Genomic DNA, 12,236 nt, shown 5'->3' on the forward strand with positions numbered 1-12,236 from the left:
GTGAATGATGCTTCAGTGAACATGAGAGTGTAGATATTTCTTGGGGAATCCTGATTTCAACTCTCTTGGATATATATACCAGGAAGTGGAATTGCTGGGTCATACAGAGTGTGCATTTTTAGACTCACACAGAGCTGAGTTCAAGCCCTCATTCTGCCAGTGCTAGCTAAGCTGTGCACCCTTGTGCAAGTGCATTGACCTCTCTGTGCCTAGTGTGTCTTCAACTGTAAAATTGGAAACGATTTTGTGTCTCATGGGCATTTGGGAGCATCTAGTCAGCGAATGGGTTTAATAGCATAGTGCCTTGTACTTCACTCAAAATATGGAAGCTATTATCAGTTGGGTCACAGAGAGATGATATCAAAGGTCCCAGGTGCATCAGGAAAAGAGAAGGTTTGGGGAAGTGAGTTCCAGGTGGGCAGGGCAGCATATACAAAATCCAGAGGTAGGAGAGTGACCACAACAGTGTGAAACGGGGGGAAGGGATTAGACCATACCAGCTCGAGGAGGCCAGGCAGTTTTATCCTGAGCATAATGGAGTGTTAGGAATACAAGAGGTCAGATTAGCTTTTTGACTAGATTTCTGCGGCAGGGATGTCAAATTACAATGAAAAGCAGAGAGTAGAGGCAAGGAGGCCCATGGGATTACTCGGCCGAGAGAGAGCAGGAGGTTTGGGATGAAGTGTTAGGTCTGAAGATGGAGAGGGAGTGTGTGCATATAAGAGAGAGACAGAAAGGAACAGGAGTTGCCAAAGCTTTGAATATGGGCGAGAGGGAGGAGGAAGAGAAGCCAAGACTTGTGGCTCGTGCAACTAGGAGGTATTTAGGGATTTGGGGACCCTGGAAACTCATAGGTCACTTTGGGATGAATGGAATTTCCACGTGCCTCTGAGGTGGCCGTGTGGGAATATTAAGTTGGTTCTGCGGCTATGCAAGCTCTTTGGCTAGGATGGAGATTTAAGAGTTGTTGGTATATTTATATAAAGGATGTTCGGGGCAAGGATGAGATGTCTGAGAATAACAAGTGAAGAGGTAACAGAAAAGAGGGTCTCAGATCAAGCACTGAGGAACTTCAACATGTAATGGTTCAGTAGGTGGTCAGATGTGCACAAAAGCCTGCGAGAGGAGCAGTCACACAAGAAAGAGGAAAGTCAAGATCCCAAGGAATGTGCTTCAAAGGAGGAAGTTGTGCTCAATGATATCTGATAGTGCAAAAAGTCCGTTAAGATGAGAACCAAAAATATCCTCCAGAGTTTGAATCATCAAAATCATGAGTGGTTAACTCTTCTCAGGGGCATAAATGAATGAATCAAGTTGCATCAGAGTGGCTTGAGAAATTAGTGACAAGCTAAGACTTTGAGATGGCCTCTACAGGCAACTTCTTTTTAAAAAAATTTTTTTTTCAACGTTTATTTATTTTTGGGACAGAGAGAGACAGAGCATGAACGGGCGAGGGGCAGAGAGAGAGGGAGACACAGAATCGGAAACAGGCTCCAGGCTCTGAGCCATCAGCCCAGAGCCCGACGCGGGGCTCCAACTCCCGGACCGCGAGATTGTGACCTGGCTGAAGTCGGACGCTTAACCGACTGCGCCACCCAGGCGCCCCGTACAGGCAACTTCTTTTAAAGAAGTAAGTTTTTGGGGCGACTGGGTGGCTCAATCGGTTAAGTGCCTGGCTTTAGCTCAGGTCATGATCTCACGGTTTGTGGGTTTGAGCCCCGCGTCGGGCTCTGTGCTGACAGCTCAGAGCCTGGAGCCTCCTTCGGATTCTGTGTCTCCTTCTCTCTCTGCCCCTCCCCTGCTCATGCTCTGTCTCTCTCTGTCTCAAAAGTAAATAAACATTAAAAAATTTAAAGGAGTAAGTATTTGGAGCTCACTTTGGCAGCATAGACACTAAAACTGGAAGGATACAGAGAAGACTGGCATGCAACCTGTGTAAGGGTGATGTGCAAATTCGAGAAGCATTCCATAATAGAAGAAAGAGTATTTGGGAATAATTTCAGATTTCAAGAAAAGTTACATGAATAAAAAGGGTAGAAAGGACAACCACATACCCTTCATCCAGATGCATCCGTTGTTAACATTTTGTCCCATTTTCTTCACCATTCGCTCCCCGCCGGCCCCTATACGAGAATATAAACTGTAAGTATTTATTTAAGATGAGTCAGACAAGAACAAGATTATTAAGAAACAAACCCAGAGGAAACCAAAACCCCAAAGGCTGGGGCAGTTCTAGGAAATTCCAAATGTGGTGTGAGTGGATTCAAGAAATAGGAGGAAGTTTTGGGGTATTTATCAAGGTGATTACTTAGAAAGAAACACAAGAGGTGAGGGGATTGGACAAAATGGAGGAAGAGGAGTGGGAGATAGAGGTTTCCAGTTATGGAATGAATAAATTGTGGGGATGAAAAGCACAGCATAAAGAAAATTGCCGATGTTGTTGTGATAGCATTGCATGCTGACAGGGGGTGGCTGCACTTGTGCTGAGCAAAGTGTAAGACACAGACTTATTGCATTACTATGTTGTGCATCTGAAACTAGTGTAACATTGGGTGTCAACTATACTCAAGAAAGAGAAAGAGAAAAAGAAAGGAGAAAGAAAGAAGGAAGGAAGGAAGGAAGGAAGGAAGGAAAGAAGGAAGAAGAAAGGAAGGAAGGAAGGAAGGAAGGAAAGCATGAATAGAAAGAAAGAAAGAAGGAAGGAAGGAAGGAATAAAAGAAGGAAAGAAGGAAGAAGAAAGAAAGGAAGGAAGGAAGGAAAGAAGGAAGGAAAGCATGAATAGAAAGAAAGAAAGAAGGAAGGAAGGAAGGAAGGAAGGAATAAAAGAAGGAAAGAAGGAAGAAGAAAGAAAGGAAGGAAGGAAGGAAGAAGAAAGAAAGAAGAAGAAAGGAAGGAAGGAAAGAGAAAGAAGGAAAGAAAGAGAGAAAGAAAGAAAGAAGGAAGGGAGGAAGAAAGAAGAGAAAGAAGAAAGGAAGGAAGGAAAGAGAAATAAAGAAGGAAAGAAGGAAAGAAAGAAGGAAAGAAGGTAAGAAAGAAAGGAAAGAAGGAAAGAAAGAAAGAAAGATGAAGGAAAGAAAGAAGAAGGAAAGAAAGACACACATGGAAACTAGCTGCGTTAGCCCTACCTTCTCTTCTGATCCACATACTGAGCAAACCCAATGATATAATTTATCCTTAGGCTACATCAATGGATGTAACTTATCACTCCTCTCCTGAGTCAAGTTATAGCAAATAGAACAGGCAGGAAAATTGTTTTTTTTTTTAAGTTTATTTATTTATTTTTAAGTAGTCTCTATTCCCAACGCAGGACTCAAAACTTATGACACCCTGAGATCAAGAGTTGCAATGCTCCGCTGAGACCACAGGTGCCCCAGGAGAATTGTAATTTTCAAACTCAAAGCTGAACAGACAACTAAGAATCACGGGGCATGAGACCAAAAAAATCAACGCTATGAGAGACATACCCCGAACTCCACATCAGCAGAAAAGAACCAACACCTAAAGATTCAGAGCTAAGAGAACAAACAAAAGACTCCAGAATTAGTCTAAATCATTTCCCTAGAAAGGCTTTAGCAAATTTTTGATTTGATATTTAAATACATGACTAATAAAATCTATAAGAACACTCCCTCAGATCGAGTAAAACCCTCCATTATCAATCTTTCAGGGAGATATTAAAGCTTAAAGATTACACATTGTTGCTGATTAAAGTTAGGTTGTTATGACTTACCAGAGTGAGATGGGACAACACCTTTTCATTCGCTCATTTATTTACTCAACAAATATTTACTGGAGGTTTTTAATCTGTCAGCATGTTTCTAGGTACTGGGGACACAGGGTAAGGAAGAGAGGCTGGGGTTCTGCTTATATTCTAGATCAGGGGTCGGCAGCCCATCACCTGTTTCTGCAAGTGAAGCCTTATTGGAACATGGCCATGAATGAGCGTTTGTTTATGTATCGTGAATAGTTGCTCTCATGGCCCAGCAGTGGAGTTGAGCAGCTGTGACGGAGGCCATATGGCCCATGAAACCTAAAATACTTATTGTCTGGACCTTTACAGAAAATACTACTCATCTCCCTTCTAAATAACCCCTAAGTATAATAATTCAAGATGGTACAAATGCTGTATTAGTCAGAGTTCTGCAGAGAAACAGAACCCATGGGATAAGCATGTATGTGTAGAGAGATTTGTTTTGAGGAGATGGCTCACACAACTCAGGTGCCGCCCTGAAGGCATTCTTGGGGCAGAATTCCTTCTACCTCTGGGGAACTTCTGCCTTTTTCCCTGAAGGACATCAACTGATTGGATGAGGCCCAACTACATTACAGGGGGCAATATGCTTTGTTCAAAATCTGCTACTAATTTAAATACGAGTCATCTAAAAGAATACCTTCACAGCAAAATTTAGACTGATGTGTGGCCAAATATCTGGGGACTGTGGCTTAGCCAAGTTGACATACAAAATTAACCATTACAAATGTTGTGAAAGAAATATGTGGGAGATGTTCTAGACAATGGGGGGGTCTATTTTTTAAATTTTTATTTATTTATTTTGAGAGGCAGAGAGTGTGGACAGGAGGGGGGCAGAGAGAAGGAGAGAGAGAATCCCAAGCAGGCTCCGTGCTGTCAGTGCAGAGCCCAACGCCGGGCTTGATCCCATGAGCCGTGAGATTATGATCTGAACTGAAACCAAGTGTCAGACACTTAACCAACTGAGCACCCCAGGCACCCCTGGTGGGGGCGTGTCTATTTTTAAGTGGTGGTCATGGATATCTTCTCTTAGAAGGTAGCACATGTGGTGAAATTTGAATGCTAACAAAAATCCAGCCCCAAGGATATCTGGGAGGAAGACATTCCAGACAGAGGACACAGCAGGTGCAAAAGGCCCTGAGGTGGGAACAGTCCAGGTCTGTTTGCACCCCAGGGAGGACCAGTGTGGTTGGAGGGGAGTAGTGAGGCAGACAGTGGTAGGGAATGAGGTTAGAGAAATTATGAAGGCCTCCCGTGCACATTTGGGGATTGGACATTTTTCTGTCTTCAGGACAAAGTCAGTGGAAGATTTTAAGCTATGATTGTGGTGTAGAAATTGGAAGGAGGAGGGGCTCCTGGGTGGCGCAGTCGGTTAAGCATCCGACTTCAGCCAGGTCACGATCTCGCGGTCCGTGAGTTCGAGCCCCGCGTCAGGCTCTGGGCTGATGGCTCGGAGCCTGGAGCCTGTTTCCGATTCTGTGTCTCCCTCTCTCTCTGCCCCTCCCCCGTTCATGCTCTGTCTCTCTCTGTCCCAAAAATAAATAAAACGTTGAAAAAAAAATTAAAAAAAAAAAAGAAATTGGAAGGAGGAACGTGACTGGGAAGCTGGCAGAGGCCTCTAGGGTTGGCTTGGGCAAGGATGGGGATTGTGGAGCTAGATAGAAGTGGAGAAGCGTAGGCTGCACTGACTGGGATTTGGTGCTATTTCAGTGACCTCAAGTGGCTTTCTATTAATCACTAACCAAAACCCCCAGCTATTCACACTGACTCATCAGATCCTGCCCAATGTGCTCCTGTTACCTCCCGCATCTCACTGTCCACCTGCCCCTTCTGTTCCCGCCACAGTGGGCTTCCTAGCTGTTCCTGCGCACGTCAGGCACAGTCCTGCCTCAGGGCCTTTGCTCTGGCTGTTCCTTCTGCCTGGAAGTCTCCTCTCCCAGGTCTTCCCGTGTAGATTCTTGGTCACCATTCAGTGCTCAGATCCAAAGCCATCTCCTTACCTGACATTCCATTAAAAAGAGCACCCCTGGCCAATTCACTATTTATCATCGACCCTGTTTGATTTTGCTATCCAACACGGCATAATAAATCCCCCAAAGTTAGTGGCACAAAACAACAACCATTTTATTACACTCCTGGCTTCAGTGAGTCAACAGTCATGGCAGGGTGTAGTGGAAATGACTTATTTTCCTGTCTACAGTGCCTATGGCTCAACTGGGAAGATTCAAATGGTTGGAGATGACTTAAATAACCGTGAGTTGGTTATTAAGAATCCTCTAGATGCTTGTCAAAGTTCATTCGGGACTCTCAAACCATGCACATACCCTCGTCTTTCCTTAAAATTTTTTTAATGTTTATTTCTGAGAGAGAGAGAGCAAGAGAGACAGAGAGAGAGAGAGAGAGATCGGGGGAGAGGCAGAGAGAGAGAGGGAGACACAGAATCCAAAGCAGGCTCTAGGCTCTGAGCTGTCGGCACAGTCTGACACGGGACCCTGAATCCACCAACCGTGAGATCATGACCTGAGCCCAAGTTGTTTGACTAACCACCTGAGCCACCAAGGCGCCCCTATACTTGTCCTTTCTATGTGGCTTGGGCTTCTCGCAGCATGGCAGGCTCACGTGGTGGCTGGATTCCAAGAGGCAGGGAGTGCAGAAATGGAGGCTGCCAGGACAATTCAACACTATACCTGAGAGTCACTTGTGTCATCTGCCATTCTTTCCTTAGAGCCCACCCAAATTTAAGGAGGTAGAGAAAATGACTTTGGAGGTGCAAGTTCCAACTGCATAAAGGCCCATTGGAATGGGAGATGTTAGGACACTCATCTTTGGAACACACCATCTGCCACACCACTTTGATGGCTTATTAGGAGGATTTAATAAAATGATGCAACTTTAGCAACGAGAGAGAAGGCTTCCTGTTTCGGGAAATGGTAGAGTCCTGTATGTAGGATGAGGTGCAGATGGCAGAGACCCAATTTTGATTTGCCAAAGTGTGAGCTCCATGATAGCAAAAGTTTGAAATTTACTGATGAATCCCAGGTATTGAGAACAGTGCCCGACACATTAGGCAATCAGCAAACATGGGTGGGTAAGGAGGAAACGTACAAAATGGAGCATTTCAGGGTACCGCCATAGGGGAAAAGCAAAAAGGAGGCTCTCAGCACTTGGTTAGGCTTCATAGGATCCATAGAAGTCTTACAATCTTAAGAATGCCCCCCAAGAGGGAAGAGGAATTGTGCAGTGGGTACATCCTAGGGAAGGTCTGAGAGCCTCAGAATCCCTAGTAGTGCTGACTGGTGAAGCCATCTCCCTCCTGCAGCCAATCAATAAAGACTGAAAGACACAAGCCATTCTTCAAATCTGAAGACAGCAATGCAAGACTTCAAGGAACACAAAAAATCAAGAAAATGAGACACTGCCAACGAAACACAATGTTTCAGTAATTAACCCAAAGAAACTTAACTATGATGAGGGGGATGTAAGAGGGTAGAGTTATTTTATGTGGTTGAAATTAAGCTGTAATCAGCTTTTTTTTTTTTAATTTTTATTTTTCAACGTTTATTTATTTTTGGGACAGAGAGAGACAGAGCATGAACAGGGGAGGGGCAGAGAGAGAGGCAGACACAGAATCGGAAACAGGCTCCAGGCTCTGAGCCATCAGCCCAGAGCCCGACGCGGGGCTCGAACTCCTGGACCGCGAGATCGTGACCTGGCTGAAGTCGGACGCTTAACCGACTGCGCCACCCAGGCACCCCTGTAATCAGCTTTAAAAAGACTGTTTTAACTACGGGGTGTTTTACGTAAGCCTCGTGTCCACAGAACAAAAACTGACAGTAGATACAAAAAAGATAAAGAGAAAAGAATCAAAGCATATCACTATGGAAAATCGTCAAATCAAAAAGGAGGGCAGCAAGAAAGAACGAAAGGAACAAAGGAGTTACAAACATCCAGAAAACAATTGATAAGATGGCAATAGGATGTCCTTACCTACCAGTAGTTACTTCAACTGTGAATGGATTAAATTCTCCAATCAAAAGACATAGAGTGGAGGGACACTGAGGTGGCTCAGTCAGTCAAGCATCTGAATCTTGACTTTGGCTCATGTCAGGGTACATTGAACCCTGTGTTAGGGTCTGCACTGAGCATGGAGTCTACTTGAGATTCTCTCTCTCTTTCTCTGCCCCCTCCCCTGCTTGCACGGTTTCTCTCTCTCCATCTCAAAAAAAAAAAAAAAAAAAAAACAAACAAAACATTGAGTGGATGAATGGATTTAAAAAAAAGCCCAAGACACAACTATATGTTGCCTACAGGAGGCACACATCAGCCTTAAGAACACGAAAAGGCTCAAAGTGAAGGGATAGAGGAAGACATTCCATACCAATGGAAGCCAAAAGACAGCAGGGGCAACTACGCTTTTATCAGACAAAATAGACTTTAAATAAAAATGTAAAAAGAGACAAGTTCATTATATAATGGTAAAGGAGTCACTTCATCAAGAGGATATAACATATATGTACCTCCAGCACTGGAACACAAGGATATGTTATGCAAACATCAGAAAATCTGAAGAGAGACATAAACAGTCATGTAATAATAATAGAGGACTTTAATACCCCACTTCAATGGTGGGTAGATTAGCCAGGCAAAAAACCCAATAAGGAAACATTGGACTTGAACTGTACTTTAGGCTGAACAGACCTAACAGGATAGAGGACATTTCATCCAACACCAGCTGAATACACATCTTTTGGTACACATGGGACACTCCTTGGGATAGATCATATGTTAGGCTACAAAACAAATTTAAGAAGATTGGAACCAAACCAACTATCTTCTCTAACCACAGTGATATGAAACCAGAAATCAGTAACAGGAAAGAAAGGGAAACATTCGTGAATATGTGGAAATTAATCAATACACTCCTGAACAATCAATGGGGCAAAGAAGAAATCGAAAGGGAAATTAAAACACATCACAGAGCCAATGAAGATGGGAATATTATATACCCAAACTTATGGAATGTAGCAAAGCAGTTGGATAAGTTAGAAGAAATAGAAGAAATGGATAAGTTAGAAGAAATTCCTAGAAATCTACAACCTGCTGAGATTAAATCATGAAGAAATAGAAAATCTGAACAGACAAATGACTGGTAAGGAAATTTAACCAATAATCAAAAATCCCCCAACAAACGAAAGTCCAGGACCAGATGGCTTAATTGGTTAATTCTTCCATACACTTAAACAAAAATTAGTATCAGTCTCCCTCAAACTCTTCCAAAAAACAAAAGAGGGGAGAACTCTCCCAAATTCATTTTATGAGGCCAGTATTTCCTGGATACTAAAGCTGGACAAGGACATAACAAGTGATCAAAACAGTACGGTACTGGCATTAAAGCAGACACAAATCAGTGGAACACAATAGACAGCCCATAAATAGACCTGCGCATATGGGCAATTAATTTATGACAAATGAAGCAAGAGTATATGATGGGAAAATAACCATCTTTTCAACAACTGATTTTGGGACAACTGGGTGGCCATGTACGAAGGAACGAAACTAGACCCCTATCTTACACCACACACAAAAATTAACTCAAAATGGATTAAAGACTTGAATGTAAGACCTGAAACCATAAAACCTCTAGAAGAAAACAGTAAGCTCCTTGACATAGATCTTGGTGATGATTTTTTGGAACCAACTTCAAAAGCAAAGACAACAAAAACAAACGTGAACAAACACGACCAAGCCAAACCAAAAAACTTCTCTGCACAGCAAAGGAAACCATCAACGAAGTGAAAAGGCAACCCACTGAATGGAAGAAAATATTTGCAAGCCATTTATCTGATGAAGAATTAGTCTTCAAAATATATAAGGGACTCACACAACCCTATAGCTAGCAAACAAACAAACAAACAAACAAACAACAACCACAGCAACAAAAAAACAAATAATCCAAAGAAAAAATGGGCAAAGGACCCAAGTAAACTTTTCCAAAGAAGAGATACAAATGGCCAACAGGTACATGAAAAGGTGCTCAACATCACTCAGCATCAGGGAAATGGAAATCAAAACCATAATAGATGTTACTTCATACCTGGTAGAAAGGCTTTTATCAAAAAAACTCCCAAAATAACAATTGTTGGCAAGGAAGCGGAGAAAAGGGAACCCATAGGCACTGTTGGTGGGAATGTAAATTGGTGCAGCCATTGTGGTAAATGATATAGGGTTTCTCAAAAAAATAAAAAATAGAACTACTTTGTGATCCAGCAATCTCACTTCCGGGTATGTATCTGAAGAAAACAAAATCAGTGCCTTGAAGAGATATTGGCACTCTCGTGTTAATTGTAGCATTACTCACAATAGGCAAGATGCGGAAATCACCTAAGTGTTCACTGTTAGATGTGTGGATAAAGAAAATGTGTTACATTAACAACTCAGGCAACAACAGATGTTGGCAAGGATGCGGAGAAAGAGGATCTCTTTTGCACTGTTGGTGGAAATGCAACCTGGTGCAGCCACTCTAGGAAATAGTCTGGAGGTTCCTCAAAATATTAAAGATAGAACTACCCTACAACCCAGCAATTGCACTACTAGGTATTTATCCAAGGGATACGTGTATGCTATTTCAAAGGGACACATGCATCCCAATGTTTATAGCAGCACTGTCAACAATAGCCAAAGTATGGAGGGAGCCCAAATGTCCATCGATGGATGAATGGATAAAGAAGATGTGGTGTATATATACAATGGAGCATTACTCAGCAATCAAAAAGAATGAAAGCTTGCCATTTGCAACTATGTGGATGGAACTAGAGGGTATTATGCTAAGCAAAATTAGTCAGAGAAAGACAAATATCATAGGACTTCACTCACGAGGACTTTAAGATACAAAACAGATGAACATAGGGAAAGGGAAGCAAAAATAATATAAAAACAGGGAGGAGGACAAAACACAAGAGACTCTTAAATATGGAGAACAAACAGAGGGTTACTGGAGGGGTTGTGGAAGGGGAGATGGGCTAAATGGGTAAGGGGCATTAAGGAATCTACTCCTGAAATCATTGTTGCACTAGATGCTAACTAATTGGATGTAAATTAAAAATAAATAAATAAAAATAAAAAATAAATAAAATAGAAACTATTAAAAAAAGAAAATGTGTTATATACATACTTCTTTTATTATAAATAGAATGCTATTATATATGGAATTATATATTATGATATTTATGTTGTATATATTATTTATATATGATATATAAATGGATATATTTATAAATATATAAATATAATATCATTTAATGAAATATGTGATTAATATGTTAATATGTATGAATTATATAATTATAGATTAATTAGTATTGATAAATGGATATTAATATGTTATGTTGATAATATATTGATATTATATACATATATATTTTTCTTTTTAAAAATATAATTTATTGTCAAGTTAGCTATCATACACTATATACAGTGCGCTCTTGGTTTTGGAGTAGATTCCTGTGATTCATCGCTTACATACAACACCCAGTGCTCATCCCAACAAGTGCCCTCCTCAATGTCCATCACCCATTCCCTCTCCCCCACCTCCCCATCAACCCTCAGTTTGTTCTCTGTATTTAAGAGTGCCTTACGGGTTTGCCTCCCTCTCCGTTTGAAACTATTTTTTTCCCCTTCCCTTCCCCCATGGTCTTCTGTTAAGTTTCTCAAATTCCACATATGGGTGAAAACATATGATATCTGTATTTCTCTGACTGACTTATTTCACTTAGCATTAATACCCTCCAGTTCCATCCATGTTGTTGTAAATGGCAGGATTTCATTCTTTCTTATTGCCAAGTAGTATTCCATTGTATATATAAACCACATCTTCTTTATCTGTTCGTCAGTGGATGGACATTTGGGCTCTTTCCATAATTTGGCTATTGTTGAAAGAGCTGCTATAAACATTGAGGACAAGTGCCCCTATGAATCAGCACTCCTGTGTCCTTTGGATAAATTCCTAGTGGTACAATTGCTGGGTTGTAGGGTAGTTCTATTTTTAATTTTTTGAGGAACCTCCATACTGTTTTCAGGAGCGGCTGCACCAGTTTGTATTCCCACCAACAGTGCAAGAGGGTTCCCCTTTCTCCTCATCCTCAATAACATCTGTTATTTCCTGAGTTGTTAATTTTAGCCACTCTGGCCAGTGTGAGGTGGTATCTCAATGTGGTTTTGATTTGTATTTCCCTGATGAGGAGTGACGTTGAGCATCTTTTCATGTGTCTGTTGGCCATCTGGATGTCTTCTTTGGAAAAGTGTCTATTCATGTCTTCTGCCCATTTCTTCACTGGATTATTTGGTTTTCAGGTGTTGAGTTTGGTAAGTTCTTTATAGATTTTGGATACTAACCCTTTACCCAATATGTCATTTGCAAATATCTTCTTCTGTTCTGTCAGTTGCCTTTTAGTTTTGTTGATCGTTTCCTTTGCTGTGCAGAAGCTT

At 41.6% G+C, this 12,236-nt stretch overlaps 1 non-coding gene across 1 annotated transcript; it reads left to right on the plus strand.

The window, feature by feature from the left end:
- Positions 1-1,869: 1,869 nt before the first annotated feature.
- On the plus strand, positions 1,870-1,976 carry LOC124525224 (U6 spliceosomal RNA). Its single transcript, XR_006965442.1, has one exon. It is a non-coding gene; the product is annotated as a U6 spliceosomal RNA (small nuclear RNA).
- Positions 1,977-12,236: the final 10,260 nt, after the last annotated feature.

Source organism: Lynx rufus, unplaced genomic scaffold, assembly GCF_022079265.1.
Source record: "Lynx rufus isolate CCGP_SWC_20201006 ecotype Redwood Valley unplaced genomic scaffold, mLynRuf1.p SCAF_4, whole genome shotgun sequence".
NCBI lineage: Eukaryota > Metazoa > Chordata > Mammalia > Carnivora > Felidae > Lynx > Lynx rufus.